The sequence below is a fragment of the Lepus europaeus genome, chromosome 3, assembly GCF_033115175.1.
Source record: "Lepus europaeus isolate LE1 chromosome 3, mLepTim1.pri, whole genome shotgun sequence".
NCBI lineage: Eukaryota > Metazoa > Chordata > Mammalia > Lagomorpha > Leporidae > Lepus > Lepus europaeus.
The window spans coordinates 108,817,998-108,837,441 of record NC_084829.1 but is presented as its reverse complement, the minus strand read 5'-3'; the positions used below and the strand labels follow the sequence as shown (position 1 = coordinate 108,837,441).

The window sequence follows — 19,444 nt, the reverse complement described above, 5'->3', positions numbered from 1 at the left end:
AACTAGTGGTTGGATTATAACAACTATATAGACCCTGATGGTTTATGCTTTAGGTATTATTTCCCCCCTGGTCTGGAACAACACATTCCATGTCATATTTTCAATTGTTGCCAATTTCTTATTTTCTACTCCAACCTTACCCTTTTATTTGTGCAATATTTTATGTTCTGAAAACCACTTAAATCCTTTGTGGAATGAGGTGGCATAAATTAACAAACATGTAATCCTATTATTACTATAGTTTAATCTTTGGGTTAATAATAAGATTAATGGCCTATAGTGAGAAACTAGTGAAGAGGAAAACTTCTGTGTGAAGTTCTTACAAGATATTGAAAAATATTCTCCAATATGGAGAACAAGTAATCAACTATTCTTCTTCACTTGAACATCATTTCTTCTAAGACTCTATGACTTGAGTTTAAATTCTGAACCATAAAAAAAAAAAACAACTTTCTAATTAGATCCTGTTCCTACAGCCATTTCTCTGTACCTCCTCTCACCCATGTAGGAACCACGTGGCGGAAGCTAGATCAAGAATTAAAAATCATTACCAATAACAACAGGAACACATACCAAAAAAAAAGCACTCAAACTATTTATAGGGAGAAAGGAAAACTACTGATTATCTGCCATGTGGCAGATGATATGTAGGGCACATTATATAAGAGTACTTCAGAAAGTCTGTGGAAAATGAAATTATCCTGGATCAAAAAAAAATTAAAACTCACATATACAAGGGTCTCTTCAAAAAGTTCATGAAAGTTCCAGGGTTGTGGCTCAGCAGGTAAAGCTACCAAAAATGCTGGCACCCCATGCCAGAGCACTGGTTCTAGTTCTGGCTGTTCCATTTCTGATCCAGCTCTCTGCCGATAATGTGCCTGGGAAGACAGTGGAAAATTCTCTCTCTCTCTCTCTCTCTCTCTCTCTCTCCCCCTCTCCCCCTCTCCCCCTCTCTCCCTCTCCGCCTTTCAAAAATAAATAAATAAATAAATATCAAATCTCTAAAAAAACATGAAAAATGAGTATTATGGAAAAATTATGCATGGATTTCAAAAGTTTTCCACCAAGATAAACTTATCCTTTAATTCTACTTTTCCACAAACTTTTTGAAGCCAGTTGTGTATACTATTTCATTCAATATTTGAAGCAACCCCAGTTGAAGTAATCAAAGCTCAGAGTTTAAATGATTTACCTACTTTAGCCATTTCAGTAGAAGCTTCTAGATTTACACCCCAGACTGGCCCAAAACCTTGCTATCCATTCTATCACTCCTTTCAAACAACCTTTTAACCTCTCATCAGTGCACCTGATCTGAGGAACCTTTTAAAGGTGAGAGAACAATTTAGTGATTTTTTTTCAGCAGAATTAAGGACCCAACAAGGCTACTTAAAATGCCTTTCTTTGGAGGCATTGACAATCAGCGCCACTCACTGTCACTCTTCCAAAGTTCCTGATCTGTGCATCATTTTTACACACACAAAGATCTTATCTCTCTAAATCCAAGTCTCTCAAACATCACCATCATGTCTTATATATGGGTCTCCCTCTTCTTTTCTTCTTATCATAGTAGATATACAAAAAGTCTCAAATGAATGGGGACACTAGATCTTTGAAGGGAAGCTACTGTTGGATATGAAATACATAACCTCTTTACCTTTCTCAAAGAGGACTGGACATAAATCTAACTCCTCTATCCATAGTAAGACATTCCCTTCCTGTCATAATTTAGGTATTAGATTGCATGCCAAATGTTCCCCAAAAGCCTGTGTCCCCAAAGTCTTATGTTAATGGCACTAAGAGGGTAGAAACTGGATCTAATTAAAGAGTTCAAAGGGAGAACCTTTGGGAAGTGATCTTTAGATTGGATTAGGTTGTGGCATAGAGCTCCCATTATCGAATCAAGGGAGCTTTATAAGGAGAGACATAGACACAAGCACTTCTGCTGGCCATACAATGCTCTGCCAGCAACCATGCCATAACTGGAGGCAGAACAAATGCGGCGGGCCCCATCTGGATTGTGAACCTCCAAAACTGAGAACCAGAATAAATCTCTTTGCTTCATTCGTATCTTCATTTACCCAAAGAACATTTATTGAGTCATAGACTCTACTGGGCTCCGGGGATGCTGGGTCCTTCTTCTCAAGAAGCTTTTATTCAAAACAGACAAGGACAGAGCCACAAGCAGTATGATGACTGATTATGGTATACACTGCATATTAGAGGCCCAAGTCTGGCAGGGAAGGGGCAGTGAGCCACTTTTTTTTCAAGCTAACACTTAACCTGTCTTTAAGGTTGAATAGGCTTTAATCAGGCAAGGGCTGGGGGAAAGAGGCAGAAACGCACCGTGTAAAGGAACAGGAGTGTGAAAGTCATATCTGCAAGTGGCTCCTTAAAGAGGCATCCAGAATCGTTGGATTTTTAAGAGTCCTCATTAAGTCTTAACCTGGGAGTTAGATGATTAAATGACATTTGATACTTCACTATAGCAACCATCTGGATGGTACACTATTGGTAGAGCACACTAGAAGACCGCTGCAGGTAACAAATGACAATGGTCTGCACTTAGACATAGTAGCAAGGTAAGCAAGGACCTGAGAGATGCAAGTTCTGGAATCAACACACTTATGACTCACCAGATATAAAAAGATGGCAGGAGTGATAGTCAGGCCAACCCTTAAGAGAGCTGGCTAGGTGACAAAGTTAGAGGAGGGCCAAGGTAAAGTCTTAGTAAAGAAAATCAACAGGCTTGGTGGGGAGGAGAAAGAGAAAGATAAGTTTGTTTACAACTGAAAGTGAGGGGCTAGCATGCCACAGCAGGTTAAACAGCCACTTGCAACACCAGCATCCCCTATCATAGCACTGGTTAAAATTCCAACTGCTCCACTTCTGACCCAGTTCCCTGCTAATGTGCCTGGGAAAGTGATAGAAAATCGCCCAAGTATTTGGGTCCCTGCCACCCACACAGGAGACCCAGAGGGAGTTCCTGGCTTCTGGCTTTGGCCTGACCCAGCCCTAGCTGTTGTGGCCATTGGTGAGTGAACCAGTGGATGGAAGATTCTCTCTTCTCTCTCAAACACTCTGCCATTTAAGTAAATAAATCTTTAATTTTTTTTTTTTTTTGAAAAATGAAAGTGGGGCATACATTTGGTGCAGATAAGATCTTGCTTGGGACAGCCTTGTCCCTTATCGGTGTACCTGGGTTCAAGTCCTTGTTCTACTTCCAATCCAGCTTCCTGCTTATGTACACTCTGGGAGGCAGCAGGTAATGGCTCAAGTGGTTAGGTCCTTGCCACCCAGGTTGGAGACCTGGATTGAGTTCCAAGCTCCTGGCTTCAGCCTGGCTCAATTCTGGCTGTTACAGGCATTTGGGAAGTGAAACAACAGATAAAAGATCTCTCTCTCCACCTTTCAAGTAAAATGGAAAGAAATAAATTTTTTGGCTGGCGCCATGGCTCACTAGGCTAATCCTCCGCCTGTGGCGCCAGCACCCCAGGTTCTAGTTCCGGTTGGGGAGCCGGATTCTGTCCTGGTTGCAGTGCAGGATGGCCCTGGTTCTTGGCCCCTGCACCCCCATGGGAGACCAGGAGGAAGCACCTGGCTCCTGGCTTCGGATTGGCACAGCATGCTGGCTGCAACGCGCCGGCCGTAGTGGCCACTTGGGGGGTGAACCAATGGAAAAAGGAAGACCTTTCTCTCTCTATCTCTATCTCTCTCTCTCTCTCTCTCACTCACTCACTAACTCTGCCTATCAAAAAAATAAGTAAATTTTTTAAAGTTTTAAATGAAAGCAACTTACTCAAAATATAAGGCAAATTTACTTTCCCAAAATTTTTTCTCAGAGAAACAAAAGTTACTTTATATTCAATTATCCTTTAAAAGTTTCTCACATCATGTGGAATTTCCTGGACTTCTGTATTTTGAACAAGTATTGGTTGGGAAGACAAGTGAGCCCTAAACTACCTAAATTATTGCTGGTTTGGAGGCTACCAAGAGATCACCCGATGGATGGAATTTGTTTAAAAATGGCAAAAAGTTTTAAGATGCTTAAAATTTTCCTGAGAGCATCACTCACATTTGCAAATTTGGATATTACCAATTTCAAAAAGTAACACAATGAGTGAGCAGTTATGTTGTAGAGAACACAAACATGCACCCCCTGAAATCACAAAACAACTGTCCCATTAATGTGTGAGCAGACACGCCTCAGGGGACCTCCTACAGTCCTTGACCTTCCACCTACCCAGGGACTTCCCCGTAGAGTCAGCCCGGGACTGTCTCCACCCACTCAGCGTCCAACGACCTCTGGAGAAGAGGACTATCTGACTGGTGCCAAATGCCAGGAACTGAGCTGTTCGGTCCACTCCTTCAGGGCCTCACTTGCATTTAGTACTGGCCTGTCCTCAGGAGCTCCCAACCTTCTGATTATCCGTGATATATGTTTATGGGGCAGAGCCAGTTGCAACTGCCACACCAGCCTCCATTCTTTAAATGCAGAGTAGGTTTAAGATGGCCACAGATGATGACAATGACGGTAACAGCTGGAATTTATTGAAAACATATTGTTGTGTGTGTGAGAGAGAGAGAAAAACAGTGTGGTGGGGGGAGGCCCCTTGGCTTGTTGTGGCTGGTGACCTCCCTCTTCCAGTCCTGTTGCAGTGACCCTGAGCTGTAGGTGGTGAGTGATGATGAGATTGAGGTGGAGAGCAATGAAGAGCAGCTGACAGTCGGGCTCATCATGATGCACTGGAACCAAAGTGCAGGGACCACACCAAAGACAGCTTTCACAGTTTGAGGGACTTGGGCCCACCCCTCCAAGGAAAGAATGCATCCCAGGCCCACATCCTAGACAAAGCCAGAGTGTATCCAGTATATGCAAAGGAAAAACCACACATACCAGTGAGACATCGATGACCTCAGGCAACAGAATGTTCTTCTGCAGCAGGGAGAAGGTGAGGCCGGGTGCCCAACTGCAGACCAGCTACCCTCCTCAGACAACAGCCTCTGCACCAGCACCAAGGGCAGCACCATCTCAGCTATCGCTGGGCAGAGTCGGAGCCTGAAGAGCTCCAAAGCTTGAAGAAGCTCCCAGTGGAGGCCAGCTAAACTGCACCAGAGGGGCCAGCAATACGAACTGTCCATCTCCCCCTCACCTTAGCCTCCTTCCGTTTGTCAGCAGAACCCTCAACAATTTAAGAGATGATTTTTCTGTTTCTGTTTTTTCTTAATTTTTATTTTTACAGAGAAGCTCTTGGACAACAGTTCTCATCCTCCTTCCCCATTTCCACTACTTTTTAAGAAATGTATTCCTTTCAGGGATTCCCTGTCCCCATCAGGAGCTTTTAAACCAAAGCAGCCCAACTTGGCAGCATTTTCTGTGGAGGACACATAGTGTCCCACCCGCCTGGCCTCTCCTCCAGGTCACCCGCACAGGTTTTGTCAATCTGTGAACTGCTCTACATTGAGAAGATGAGCAACTTGGAATAATCCCAAATACTCCCCTCCTTTTTTTAAGGATTTTTTTTCTAAAGTTGTTTATCACTCTTATAGAGAGATCTGATCCTTGAGGAAGTCTGTGGCATACAAAAGAGGGGACAGATTTGCAGAGCAGTCTTTGGGCGTGTTTCACTCTCGCCTCTCAGTCAGCCGTTCCAGCCTGCAGTGCAGGGCAGCATGACACTCTGTGGTATGTATGGGAGCCAGCAGAAGTGAATGCACCACCAGGGAGTGGTAGGGGTGGTTATTTGGGTGAGGGGACAGGGAGGGTCGGGTGGGGTAGAGGTTTTGTACTGAGGGCCAGTGATAATGTCTTGATATTTATTTCCTGCTACCGATATTTTAATCTGAGTGAACTGTCCCTACTTCTGATGTCATTATTGCAAAGCGACAGATTCATAAAGTAATGATCAAACCTTCCATTCTTTCCCTGTGTATTTCTAAGATATATAGCCAATTGATTTTGCATTTAAATGCCAAGAGCAATTTACCTGGTACTAAACCTGCACCATAGTGGGAACCCTGCCCCAACTCTGGGCCTCCTCCCTTCTTCCTGTCCTGGAACCTATCTCTACTGTGTGATCCAGCCCTGGTTCTGGCTGCAGTCAGCAGATCCCAGTGAAGGGTTTTGTGTGTTTAGGTCGCATTTCTTTGTCTTGTTTCTACTCTATTCCTGGCATTTGCTGATTTCTAGTGTATACTCTGTAATCTCAGTCCATGTTTGATTCCATTCCATGGAAATACAAAGTATGTTGTACATACTGCCCACAGTTGTCATACAAGTTAAGGCTTTCCCCTTTCACTAAAAGACTATAAATACAAATTTTCTTCTTCTTCTTTTTTAAAGATTTATTTATTTTATTTGAAAGGCAAAGGCAGAGAGAGAGAAAACTTACTTTATTCTAAAAAAAAAAAAAGACATACTACATGCTAGACACTCCTTTATATATATTAAGGTGTTAGTCCATTGCATGCTTCTACAACAGTACGAGAAATTGGGTAATTAATAATATATGAACTATTTTCCACAGCTCTGGAGACTGGCAAGTCTAAGATTAAGGGGCTGGCCTCTAATGAGGGCCTGTCTGCTGCATCCTCACATGACATTAGTCATCACACGGTGAAGGGAGAAAGAAGAGAGAAGGGGGATTATTTCATTTTTTTTCAATAAGGAACCCACTCCCTTGATAACAGCCACAATCCATTCACGTGAACCTCATCACTCTTAAAGATCCCACCTCTCAAAACTTTTCCCTTGGGGATCAAGTTTCCAGCACATGAATTTGGGGGACACATTCAAAGCACAGCATTGATATTTAATAGCCATAGCAATTCTATGTGATACTCAGTTGAGGCACTGAAAGGAAGAGACAAAGAAAGGTCTTCCATCCACGGGTTCACCCAAAAAGGCCTCAATGGCCAGAGCTGGGCTGATCTGAAACCAGGAGCTAGGAGCTTTTCCAGGTCCCCTGGGCCATCTTCTGTTGCTTTCCCAGGCCATAGGCAAAGAGCTGGATCATAGAGGAGCAACCAGGATACAAATTGGCACTCATGTGAGATCCAGCCCTCAGGAGAACACTTAGCATACTATACCATGGTGCCAACCCTCGCACTGAGATTTTAAAACTTGCTCAGATCATACAAACATAGTTAGGTGAGAGACAAGATTTTGAGCCCAGAGCCCTTACTCTTAGCTACTCTGCTATATACTTTTTAACTGATATTACCACAAACTAGCATAGCCTACAGGAAGAAGATAAAAAAGTGGGTGGTATATAAGAGTTAAATCTTCATCTTCCATAGGAGGAAGTCTACAGATAAACCTAAGTTTGAAAATACAAAATATGCCATAGCCTATTCTTTGGAAATAGGAAGACAGCCATAAGAAATTGCTAGAAGGGTTGAAAGCAGTTGCCTTTGGAGCAGGTTGCTGCCAGCATGAAGGGGAGGGGGGTGGAAGAATGCTACTTTTTATTATGAGCCTTGTGGAAAATTTTATTTTTATACCATTTGCACATACAAATTTGACAGGGAATTGGTATTAACTTTGTAGAAATTAATCAGGGCATATGCTGCTTTTAAAAATCAAATGGGAGGTAAGATGCTAATTGAGACACCCACATTCTACATCAGAGTGCCAAGGTTCAAATCCCAATTCCACTTCTGAATCCAGCTTCCTGCTAATGCACACACTGGGAAGCAGCAGTGATGGCTCAAATAGTCAAGGCCCTGCCACTCGAGTTGAGGGTCCAGACTAAGTTCTAGGCTCCTAGTTTCAGCCTGGCCCAGTAGTGGCTATTGCAGATATTTGGGGAATGAACCAGTGGACAGAACAAATCTCTTTCTTGCTCTCTCCCTTCCTCCCTCCTTTCCTTTTTCAGAATAGAAAGAAAGAAAGGATTTTAAAATAAAAACTCACTAGAGTGGGAATAAGAGAGGGAGGAGATGTACAATTTGGGACATGCTCAATTGGACTTGCCCCAAATGGTGGAGTTAGAAACGTGCCAGGAGATTCCAATACAAACCCATCAAGGTGGCACATACCAATGCCATCTCACTAGTCCAAGTGATCAATTTCAGTTCACAATTGATCACACTGATAGGTCTAAGAGTCAAAGGGATCACACAAACAAGACTAGTGTCTGCTAATACTAACTGACAGAATCAAAAAGGGAGAGAACGATCTATCATGGGAAGCAGGATACACAGCAGACTCATAGAATGGCAGATGTCCTAAATAGCACTCTGGCCTCAGAATCAGCCCTTAAGGCATTTGGATATGGCTGAAGAGCCCACGAGAGTATTCTAGGCATGGAAAGCCAAGACACTCTGGCAAAAAAAAAAGAAGACGACCTAAATGAAAGATCTCAGCGAGTGAGATCCCAGTGGAAAGAACAGGCCATCAAAGAAGGAGGTACCTTTCTCTGAAGGGAGGAGAGAACTTCCACTTTGACTATGACCCTGTGGGAATAAGATCAAAGTCGGCAAATTCAAAAGGCTTCCATAGCCTTGGCAACTCATGACTAGAGCCTAGGGAGATTATTGACGCCATAAACAAGAGTGTCAAATTGTTAAGTCAACAACAGGAGTCACTGTGTACTTACTTCTCATGTGGGACCTGTTCTTAATGTGTTGTCCAATGTGAAGTAATGCTATAACTAGTACTCCAACAGTATTTTACACTTTGTATTTCTGTGTGGGTGCAAACTGATGCAATTTTTACTATATATATACTAAATTGATCTTCTGTATATAAAGATAATTGAAAATGAATCTTGATGTGAATGGAATGGGAGAGGGAGTGGGAGATAGGAGGGGTGCGAATGGGAGGGAAATTGGGGGGGGGGGCAAGCCATTGTAATCCATAAACTGTACTTTGGAAATTTATATTTACTAAATAAAAAAATAAAAATAAAAAAAAATAAAAACTCAAATGATCCTTGGAGTAGACATTTAGCTTAGCAGTTAAGACACCTCCATCCTGCCTCGGGATGCCTGATTCCAACTTTCTGCTAATGCAGACCCTGGGAAGCAGCATTGATAGCTCAAGCAATTGATGTCCTGCCATTCACATGTGAGACTTGTATTCCTGGCTCCTACCTTCAGCACAGTCCAGTTCCAGTTGTTGTGGGCATGAGGAAAATGAACCAGTGAATAAGAGCTCTCTCTCTCCCTCCCTCAATGTCTATATGCCTCTCGAATAAAAAAATTTAATGATTTTTTTAAACTCAAACTATGCCATTATGATGAAATGACTTACTAACACTATCCTATAAGTAGCCTAAACTAAGAATGGCCCTACTGGAACAGGGGAGGTCAAAGTACAGGTTCACTCGATTAGGTTCCAGCTCCTGGCTTTAGCCTGGCCCAGCCCCAGCCGTTGCGGGCATTTGGGAGTAAACCATGGGATAGAAAGCTAGTGTATGCATATACTCTCACTCGCCCTGTCAAATACATTTTTTAAATGCTTAAATAAATGAAACAAAATATAGCTTCTCCTTATTGGAGCTGGAAAGGGTGGACAACAAGAAGTCTTATGTTGGTAATTAGTTCTGTCTAAGCTCAGATCATAGTTGAAATACTAACTTGCCAGAATCCTTGAAACCATAAAGATATCACTCCTTCAGCAATGGGAGTAACTGCAATGTGAAGGGGAAACAGTAAGGTAACAGCTGGAGAAGAAACTAGAGGAGAAGGGCCCTGATTCTTACAGGTTGCTTTGTCAAGCAGTGTCAATTCTACTATAAATATGAATTTCATGCCAACAAAAGTTTCAAGAAAACCCTTTGTGAGACTTTGGAGGGTTTAAAAGTTGAAGTCATAAAGCTTTCACTTGCTATTTAATATGAATACACAACAGCAGCACATGTCATTTTTAAAAGTCAAAAGGAACATGACACCTCACAGAGCCTATAGTCAAAGAATAACTGGCTCTTTCAGACAGCTATATGTACCCCCTCTCCCTTTCAAAGGAAAACAGAGAACTGTTCCCTCCCTCCACAGGGTTTCTCTTGAGTACAAGCAATGTGGGTAGCCCTAAGACAAAGTCCAGCCCTCTGTACTCCAACATGGAACTACAGACATTCTGTGCTAAGAAACATTAGAAGTGCTTACTATGTGCCATGTATGCATTACTCTCTCAAGCCTCACAACAATCCTGAGCAAAGCATTCTTAGTATCCTTGTACAGATGCGGAAACTGAGGCACGGAGGACTTAAACATCTTGCCCAAGGCCACAAAGATACAGAGTGGAGGGAAGAAATCCAGCCAGTGTGCAGTGTGTTCTCAACCACCACACTCTACCCACCCGGAGCAGCCCAACTTTGCTAAAAAGCCACAGCAACCTCGGGGGACACTCTGGAGCCCTTCTCACATTCTTCCCAGACAGTGGATATGGGGCTGGGATCATTTTTTTTACATAAAAGAGTTAATTAAGGCAAGTTGAGATCATGAATGACTGAGTGAAAATATAGCTTAAAAGAGAAAGGAAGAAGGGTGGGTGGGAGGATGGGGAGAGGAAGGAGAGAGGGTAGGGTGGGAAGTACCCTGACGTTCTTGAATCTGTATACATGAAATCTGTTCGCCTTATATAAATTTAAAAATTGTCACACACAGGGCCCAGCATTGTGGCGCAGCTAGTTGAGCTGCCACCTACAATACCAGCATCCCATATTGGGTGCTGGTTTGAGTTCCGGCTGCTCCGCTTTCAATCCAGCTCTCTGCTAATGTGCCTAGGAAGCAGCAGAAGATGGCCCAAGTCCCAGGGCCCCTACCACACACATGAGACACCTGGATGGCTTTAGCCTGATCCAGTCCCAACTGTTGTGCCAACTAGGGAGTGAACCAGTAGATGGAAGATCTCTTTCTGTCACTATCATGCCCAAAGAAATCCTAATATAAGAAAGCAGTAATGCACACAGACAGGTTTCCACCTAAGAGGCAGATTGCTATCTTGGTGAATCAAATGCCTCCTGCTCAAAACTGTTGACCTCTGAAACAGAAAACACCTCCTGTTCTAAGTACCAAATAAACATGATGCCCTGATATCAGGATTCCTAGCTACAAGTAGTCCTGATATTGAATAGCAGGAAATTAACAGATAAGAACATTTAAGCTGCCAAGATAAACCATAAACTGCATCTATAGGCTGGACTGCAAGTCAAGCAACCCTCTTGCTCACATTCTTCCCTGACAGTAGATATGGGACTGCAATCATTTTTTACATAAAAGGGTTAAAGGCAAGCTGAGATAATGAATGACTGAGTGAAGATACAGCTTTTAAAAGAGAAAGAAAGGAAGAGTGTGGGTAGGAGGATGGGCAGGAGAGAGGGTAGGTTGGGAAGTATCCTGATGCTCTTGAATCTGTATACATGAAATCTGTTCACCTTATATAAATCTAAAAATAAAAAAAGGAAGGATACCAAGACCAGCCATTTATCCTTCAGTCTGTTCTACTGTGTTCTGGAAATGACGATCTTTTGTCATAGCATGAAAGAAAGTTGTCTCACAATTATCTCTGCATTCCATCTTAAAATCAAATGTAAGTCACAGGGATCTATTGAAAATCTAGCAGTGAAAAGGCAGAGGGATGACCAACCAGGGCCCAACAATGGGTCTGATGGGAGCGGGAGCCCTGCAGATCACAAATACACATTCTCACACAAATCTCACACAAGAACACACGGATGCTCAACAAAGACACAATGGGACTCAAAACCCTGACCATTCATTTTGATGTGGACCCCCGAGAAGCCCACCTCCACATCTGTTGTTCTATGCCACAAAACAAAAAGGAATTTCATCAGTATGCTATAGGGTCATGGCTGTGCCACTGCCAAACTCAGAGACTGAGGCCACATTGGTGTTTGCAGAAGACATGAGCAGTGGAAGCACTTAGGTAAGAGAACAAATTAACTTCTCAGATCCTTCCTCTGAGACAGCACCAATGCAACGTACTTGCATAATGAAGCTTCGTTTCAAGAACTGGTGACTGTTCATTTTCTTGCTTTTCTTTCTGTTTGATTTCATGACTCTGGTTATATTCACTAACCAACAAGGACAGAAACATTAAATAATTCACATTACTCTTAGATATATAAGTTCGTGTACCAACATGAGTGAAACATGATACTGATTGTTTATTCTGGAAATTAAAATGCACTGAATGCAGAACAGTTTGGATTCTAAGACTAATAAGTTTTCTTACATTTTTAAAATAAAATTATTGAATTATACCCACAATTATTTTCTTCACATAACTCTTTTAATGAGATACCACTCACATTTAAAATTTACTTTTAAATTTTTAATCTTACTGGGGCCGCAGCCTGCAGTGCCAGCATCCCATATGGGAGCCAGTTCAAGTCCCAGCTGTTCTGCTTCCAATCCAGTTCTCTGCTATGGCCTAGTAAACAGCAGAGGATGGCCCAAGTCCTTGTGCCCCTGCACCTGTGTGGGAGACCCAAAAGACGCTCCTGGCTCCTAGCTTCAGATCAGTGCAGCTCCGGCCACTGCAGCCAATTGGAGAGTGAACCAGCAGATGGAAGACCTCTCTCCCTCTCTCTCTCTGCCTCTCCTTCTCTCTCTGTGTAATTCTTTCTAATAAATAAATAAATCTTTTAAAATTATTTTATTTATTTGAGAGACACAGATACAGAGCTCTCATCCACTGGTACCCTCCACAAATGTTTGTAACTACCAGGGCTATCCAGGCTGTAGCCAGTTACTCAATCCAGGTCTATGATGTGGCACCAGGAACCCAAACATTGGAGCCATCACTAATGCCTCCTAGGGTGTGCATCAACAGGAAGGTAGAGTTATCAGCCTGAGCCAGGATTTGCAACCAAGCACTCCCATGTGAGATGCAGATATCTTAACTAGCATCTTCAATGCCATCTGTCTCAAATTTAACCTTTTAATGTGTATAATTCAGTATTAACAATGTTGTGCAACATCATTATCTAATTCCAGAAAATTTCTCAGCTCAAAAACAAACTCTGTACCCATTAGCAGTCACTCCCAGCCCTCCCTCCCTCCCTCCCTCCTTCCTTACCCTGGCAATCACCAATCTCCCTACCTTTATGGAATTGCCTATTTCAGGACATTACATACAAATGGAATCATACAATATGTGACCTTCTGTGTCTGACTTCTCTCAGTAGATTTTTCATACATATTGTAGCATATATACTCCACTCCTTTTTGTGGCTAGGTAATACTCCACTTACGGGTATACCACTTTTTGTTTATCCAATCATCCACTAATGGACTTGTGAGTTGTTTCTACTTTCCAGCTATCATGAGTAATGCTATTACGAACAAGCATATACATGTTTTTATGTGTACATATCTTTAAAAAATTATTTTATTTGAGAGGCACAGAGAGCTCTCATCCACTGGTACTCCCCACAGATGTCTAAAACTGCCAGGGTTGTGCTGGGCTGTACCCAGTTAGTTACTCAATCCAGGTCTATGACATGGGCATCAGGAACCCAAAAACTGGAGCCATCACCAATGGCTAAGAGAACAGCTTGAGGAACTACAAGACTATTTTCCAAAGTAGCTATACCATTTTACATTCCCACTAGCATTGTATGAGGATTCCAATATTCTACTTCCTGGCCAATATTTATTATTGTTCATAGTTTTTTATTTTCAACATCCTTGGGGCTGTAAAGCAGTATTTCATGATTTCTACTGCTATTTCTCTATTGACCAATGAAGTTGGGCACCTTTTTATATGCCCATTGGCTTTTTATATATCTTCTTCTGAGAAATATCTATGCAAATCTGGGGCCAGCACTGTGGCGTAGCAGGTAAAGTCGCCGCCTGCAGAACCATCATCCCATATGGGTGCCGGTTCGAGTCCCGGCTGCTCCACTTCTGATCCTGCTCTCTGCCATGGCCTGGGAAAGTAGTGGAAGATCCCCAAGTCCTTGGGCCCCTGCACCCTCACGGGAGACCTAGAAGAAGCTCCTGGCTTCGGATCGGTGCAGCTTCGGCCCCTGTAGTCAATTGGCGAGTGAACCAACGGATGGAAGACCTCTTTCTCTCTTTCTGCCTCGCCTTCTCTTTCTGTGTAACTCTTTCAAATAAAATAAATAAATCTTTTTTAAAAAATTATATGCAAATCTTTTGCCAATTTTGAAATCATCTTTTGGGGCCGGCACTGTGGCACAGTGGGTTAACACCCTGGCCTGAAGCGCCGGCATCCCATATGGGTGCTGGTTCGAGACCTGGCTGCTCCACTTCTGATCCAGCTCTCTGTTATGGCCTGGGAAAGCAGTAGAAGATGGCCCAATTCCTTGGGTCCCTGCACCTGCGTGAGAGACCTGGAGGAGGGTCTTGGCTCTTGGCTTCAGATAGGCACAGCTCTAGCCATTGTGGCCAACTTGGGAGTAAACCATCGGATGGAAGACCTCTCTCTGTCTCTCCTCTCTCTGTGTATTCTTTTTCATGTGACTATGCAGTCATTGCAGCACAATTTGTTGAAAAGATTATCCTTTCCCAATGAACGGTCTTGGCTTTTTATTGTAAAAATTTTTAATATTTAAAAGAAAAACATTCAAATACAATTTTACAGCTTTACAGATATAATTGCTATGTAATAAATGGCACTTAATGTGTTTGATGAGAAGTTTTGATATATGTATGGACCTGCACAAGTATCATCACAAACAAGATAACAAACATACTGCTCAAGCTGAAAGTAATTCCTCACTCCTGCCTATCCTCCAAGCAACTGTTGATCTATAGCTTAGCTACCACTATACATTGGCTTGCATTTTCTAGACATTTCTATAAGTGGAATCACATAGTATATATTTTAGTTTTACATTTCCTTTAATTTACAACTTTGATGAAAACTGTTCAAATATTGTTCACTGAATACAATTACATTTTGGGGGACTGCATTTTTTAGAGTAGTTTTTGTATCACAGCAAAACTGAGAATTATAGAGCCTTCTGTATTTCCTATTCTCAAACATGCATGGCCTCCCATGTGATCAACATTCCCCACCACAGTAGTACATTTGTTAAAACTGATGAGCCTACATTAACATATCATAATCACCCAAAGTCTATTGTATATATTAAGGATCATTGTTACTGGTACACATACAATGTTCTGGACAAATGCATAGTAGCACATGTCTACCATCATAATTTTAGAGTGATTTTACTGACTTTAATATTCCTCTGTGCTGTCTATCCATCTAACTGATGATGAGTGCTCTTTTTATCATCCCCATAGTTACTCCTTTTCCAGAATGCCAAACAGTTGGAATCACAGAATATACAGGTATTTCAGACTGGGTAACTTAAAAACATACATTAAGTGTCCCTTTATGTCTTTTCATAGCTTAATAGCTCATGTCTTTCTAGCATTGAATAACATTCCATTGTCTAGATGTACCACAACTTATTTATCCTTTCACCTACTACAGGAAATCTTGCTTGTTTCCGATTTTGTGGCAATTGTGAATAAAGCTGCCATAAAAACTCATCTGCAAGTTTTGGTACAGACGTAAGTTTTCAACTCCTGCTGGATCACATGGTAAAAGTATGCTTAGTTTCCTAAGAAACTGCCAAACTGGAAGGTGAGCATTTGGTACAGCAGTTAGGATACCAGTTGGGATGACCATATCAATATCAGAGTTCATAGGTTTGATCTTGGCTCTATTCTAGAGTTCAACTTCCTGCCAATGCACACTCTGGGAAGTGGCAATGATGTCTCAAGTACTTGGGTCCCTAATACCCATGTAGGAGACTTGACTTCTGGCTTTGCATATTGAAAGAATTTAAGAACTAAACCAACAGATGAATGAGAGCTCTGTTGCTCCACATTCTCACCAGCATTTGGTATTGTCCCATTTTCTGGATTTTGGCCATTCTCACAGACACAGAAAAAGAATCTCATGCTTTTAACTTGCATTTTTCTAAGGACATATGATGTGGAACATGTTTTCATATGCTTATGTGCCATAGCTTCTTGCTTAAGTGTCTGTTAAGGTTTTGGTTCATTTTGCAATAGGAGTATTTGTGTTCCTAATGTTTAATTTTAAGAGTTATGTTCTGGACAACAATCCTACTTAAGGTGTGTTTTTTGTTTTTTGTTTTGTTTTGTTTTGAGAGAGAGAGAGAGATTTGTTTATTTGAAAGGCACAGTTACAGAGAGAGGAGAAACCAGAGAGCTCTTCCATCCACTGGTTCACTCCCCAAATGGCTACAACATCCAGGGATGGGCCAGGCAGAAGCCAGGAATTTCATTTGGGTCTCCCATGTAGGTGGCAGGGACCCAAGTACTTGAGCCATCCCCTATCTGCTTTTTCAGGTGCATTATACTGGAGGCAAATCAGAAGTGGAACAGCCAGGATATGAACTGGTGCCCATATGGATGCTGGCATTGCAGGCAATGGCTTACCCTGCTATTCCACAATGTCAGCCCCTTAAGTATGTCTTTTGCAAATATTTTCTATTGGTTGATGGCTTGCCCTCTCATTCTCTTGACAGCTTTCACAAAGCAGAAATTTTGTTTTAATGAAGTGCAGCTTATTATTTTTTTCTCATAGATTGTGCCTTTGCTGTTGTACCTAAAAAGGTATTGTCGGCCAGCACCGCGGCTCAATAGGCTAATCCTCCACCTGCAGCGCCGGCACACCGGGTTCTAGTCCCGGTCGGGGCGCCGGATTCTGTCTAGGTTGCTCCTCTTCCAGTCCAGCTCTCTGCTGTGGCCTGGGAAGGCAGTGGAGGATGGCCCAAGTCCTTGGGCCCTGCACCCGCATGGGAGACCAGAAGCACCTGGCTCCTGGCTTCGGATCAGCGGCGGCTGCAGTGGCCACTGGGGGGGTGAACCAACGGAAAAGGAAGACCTTTCTCTCTGTCTCTCTCACTGTCTACTCTGCCTGTCAAAAATTAATTAATTAATTAATTTTAAAAAAAAGGTATTGTCATGTCCAAGGTCATCCGGATTTTCTTCTATTATTTCCTAGGAGTTTCATAGTTTTGTGTTTTATATTTAGGCCTATGACTCATTTTGAACTTTTGTGAATGGTGTAAGATTTATCTCTAGATTAACTTTGTTTTTTTTTTTTTTTAAGATTTTATTTATTTATTTGAGAGGCAGAGTTACAGAGAGAGGGAGAGACAGACAAAGGTCTTCCATCTGCTGGTTCACTCCCCAGATGGCCTCAACAGCTGGAGTCAAGCCAATCCAAAGCCAGGAGCTTCCTCCAGGTCTCCTACGTGGGTGCAGGGGTCCAAGCACTTGGGTCCATCTTCCACTGCCTTCCCAGGCCATAGCAGAGAGCTGGGTCAGAAGAGGAGCAGCCAGGACTAGAACCAGCACCCATATGGGATGCCAGCACTCCAGGCGGAGGCTTAGCCCACTGTGCCACAGTGCTGGCCCTAGATTAACTTCTTACGCATGGGAATGTCCATTGATTTCAACATCATTGGTAAAAGCCTGTATTTTCTCCACTGTGTTACCTCTTTTCCTTCACCAATGATCAGCTGACTATATATATGTGGGTGCTTAGTTTTGTTCCATCCATTTGTCTATTTTATACCTATCATCTTGATTACTACAACTTCACTGTAAGTCTTAAAAGTAGGGTACTATCAGTCTTCCAATCTTTTCTCCTTCAATATTATGTCAGCTATTCTAAACTATTGTCTTTCACAAACTTCAGAATCAGTTTGTTAATACTCACAAAATAACTTGCTGGGATTTTGACTGAGATTATATCTATATATCCAGTCAGGAATAACTGACTTATTGACAATACTGAATCTTCCTATCCATGTATGTGAACTCTCATTTATCTGTTCATTGATTTCATTCATCAGATTTTTGTAGTTTCACTCATTTATATCTGATACACATTACATTAAAACTATTCCTAAGTAATTCATTTTGAGGGTGCTAATGTAAAAAGTATTATAGGTTTTAAAGTTTTTAATATTAGTGTATTTTACGTGTTATGAGAGAGGGGGAAAGAAAGAAATCTTCTATCTGCTGGTTCATATCCCCAAATGCTTGCAACAATAGAGACTGGACCAGGTAGAAGCTAGGAGCCAGAAGCTCAATCCAGTTCTCCTGTATGGGTGGCAGGAATCCAACTACTTGAATCATCACCTGCTGCCTCCCAGGGTGTGCATGAGCAGGAAATGGAATCGAGAACAGAGCCAGGACTTGGACTCAGGTATTCTGGATATGGGGGTCTTGGCATACCAAGTGGTATCTTAACTGCCTGGCCAAATGCCCACCCAAGTAGTATTTTTAATCACAAATTCCACTTGTTTATGCTAGTTACAATTACATTTATCTTTTTAATTTTAGATCATTACTACAACTAGATTATATTGTTGGAAAACCAAAATTTCTTGATTGTAGCAACATAATTAGTGATTTTGCTAAAATAAAGGTAATTAATCAGGTAATTTTATAGTTTATCAATATATTTTTTTCTTAAAGATTTCTTTATTTACTTGAAAGGTGGAGTGATAGGAAGAACCTCAGACTCCAACAGTCAGGTCTGGGCCAGGTTAAAGCCAGGAGCCAGAAACTCCATCCAGGTCTCCCATATGGGTGGCAGGAACTCAAGGACTTGAACCATCATCCACTAATACTCAGGCACATTAGTCAGAAGGGGGACTGGAAATGGGGCAGTGGGCACTCAAACCAGAACTCCTGACATGGCATGCGGGCATCCCAAGCTGCAGTTTAACCCACTACATCACAACACCATCCTTTAATCCTTATCTATACATCACAGGCATATCAAAATGACACAAAAACATGAAATAATTTAATTCTGTCATCTTAGATATTTTGCTAACTTACAATTACTCAATGCCATAACTTTACATATTTTCTATTTCTGTTATGAAGGCTTAATTTAAACAATATTGATTAATAACTTATTCAACCAAAGGCACATGAGCCTCCATCACCATACCTTAGTAGGCTTGGTTAGTAGTATTCTGTTTCTGAAGAAAGGTGTTTCTAATTATTCTTCAAGCTATACAGGCACGGTCTTGCACTTTTTGGTACATGGTTATACTCCACAGTTAAAAGGCCATGGGAGAATGGAGAGTAAAAAGCAGTTGAGAAGGCCGGCCACTGACACCTGATGTGACATATGGATGAAAAGAGGTCATGCTCACTTTATTTGCATACCTCATACAAACTCAGCTTTTAGAGAATTTGAGGCAAACCATATCTATTAGTTAGCTTCTTGTTATTTTAACTAAAATACCTAAATGAAGCTACTTATAAAAGAAGGATGCTCATTTCAGCTCACATTTTCTGGGGTTCACAGTCCACAATCAGGCATTAGTCTGGCAACAAAGACGTAGTCACATGACAAGTCAGCAAGCAGAAACAGCAGCAAGGCCAAACTCATTTTTTTAAGACTTATTTATCTGAAAGGCAGAGTCGGGGGGGAGGG

The 19,444-nt window shown here is 41.9% G+C and overlaps 1 protein-coding gene and 1 pseudogene across 2 annotated transcripts in view; one reads left to right on the top strand and one right to left on the bottom strand.

Annotated features, from left to right (window-relative positions):
• SLC16A10 (solute carrier family 16 member 10) overlaps positions 1-19,444 on the bottom strand; it is a 161,018-nt gene that overhangs the window by 80,987 nt on the left and 60,587 nt on the right. The window lies entirely within an intron of this gene.
• Positions 4,526-5,103, top strand: LOC133756357 (protein max-like; annotated as a pseudogene).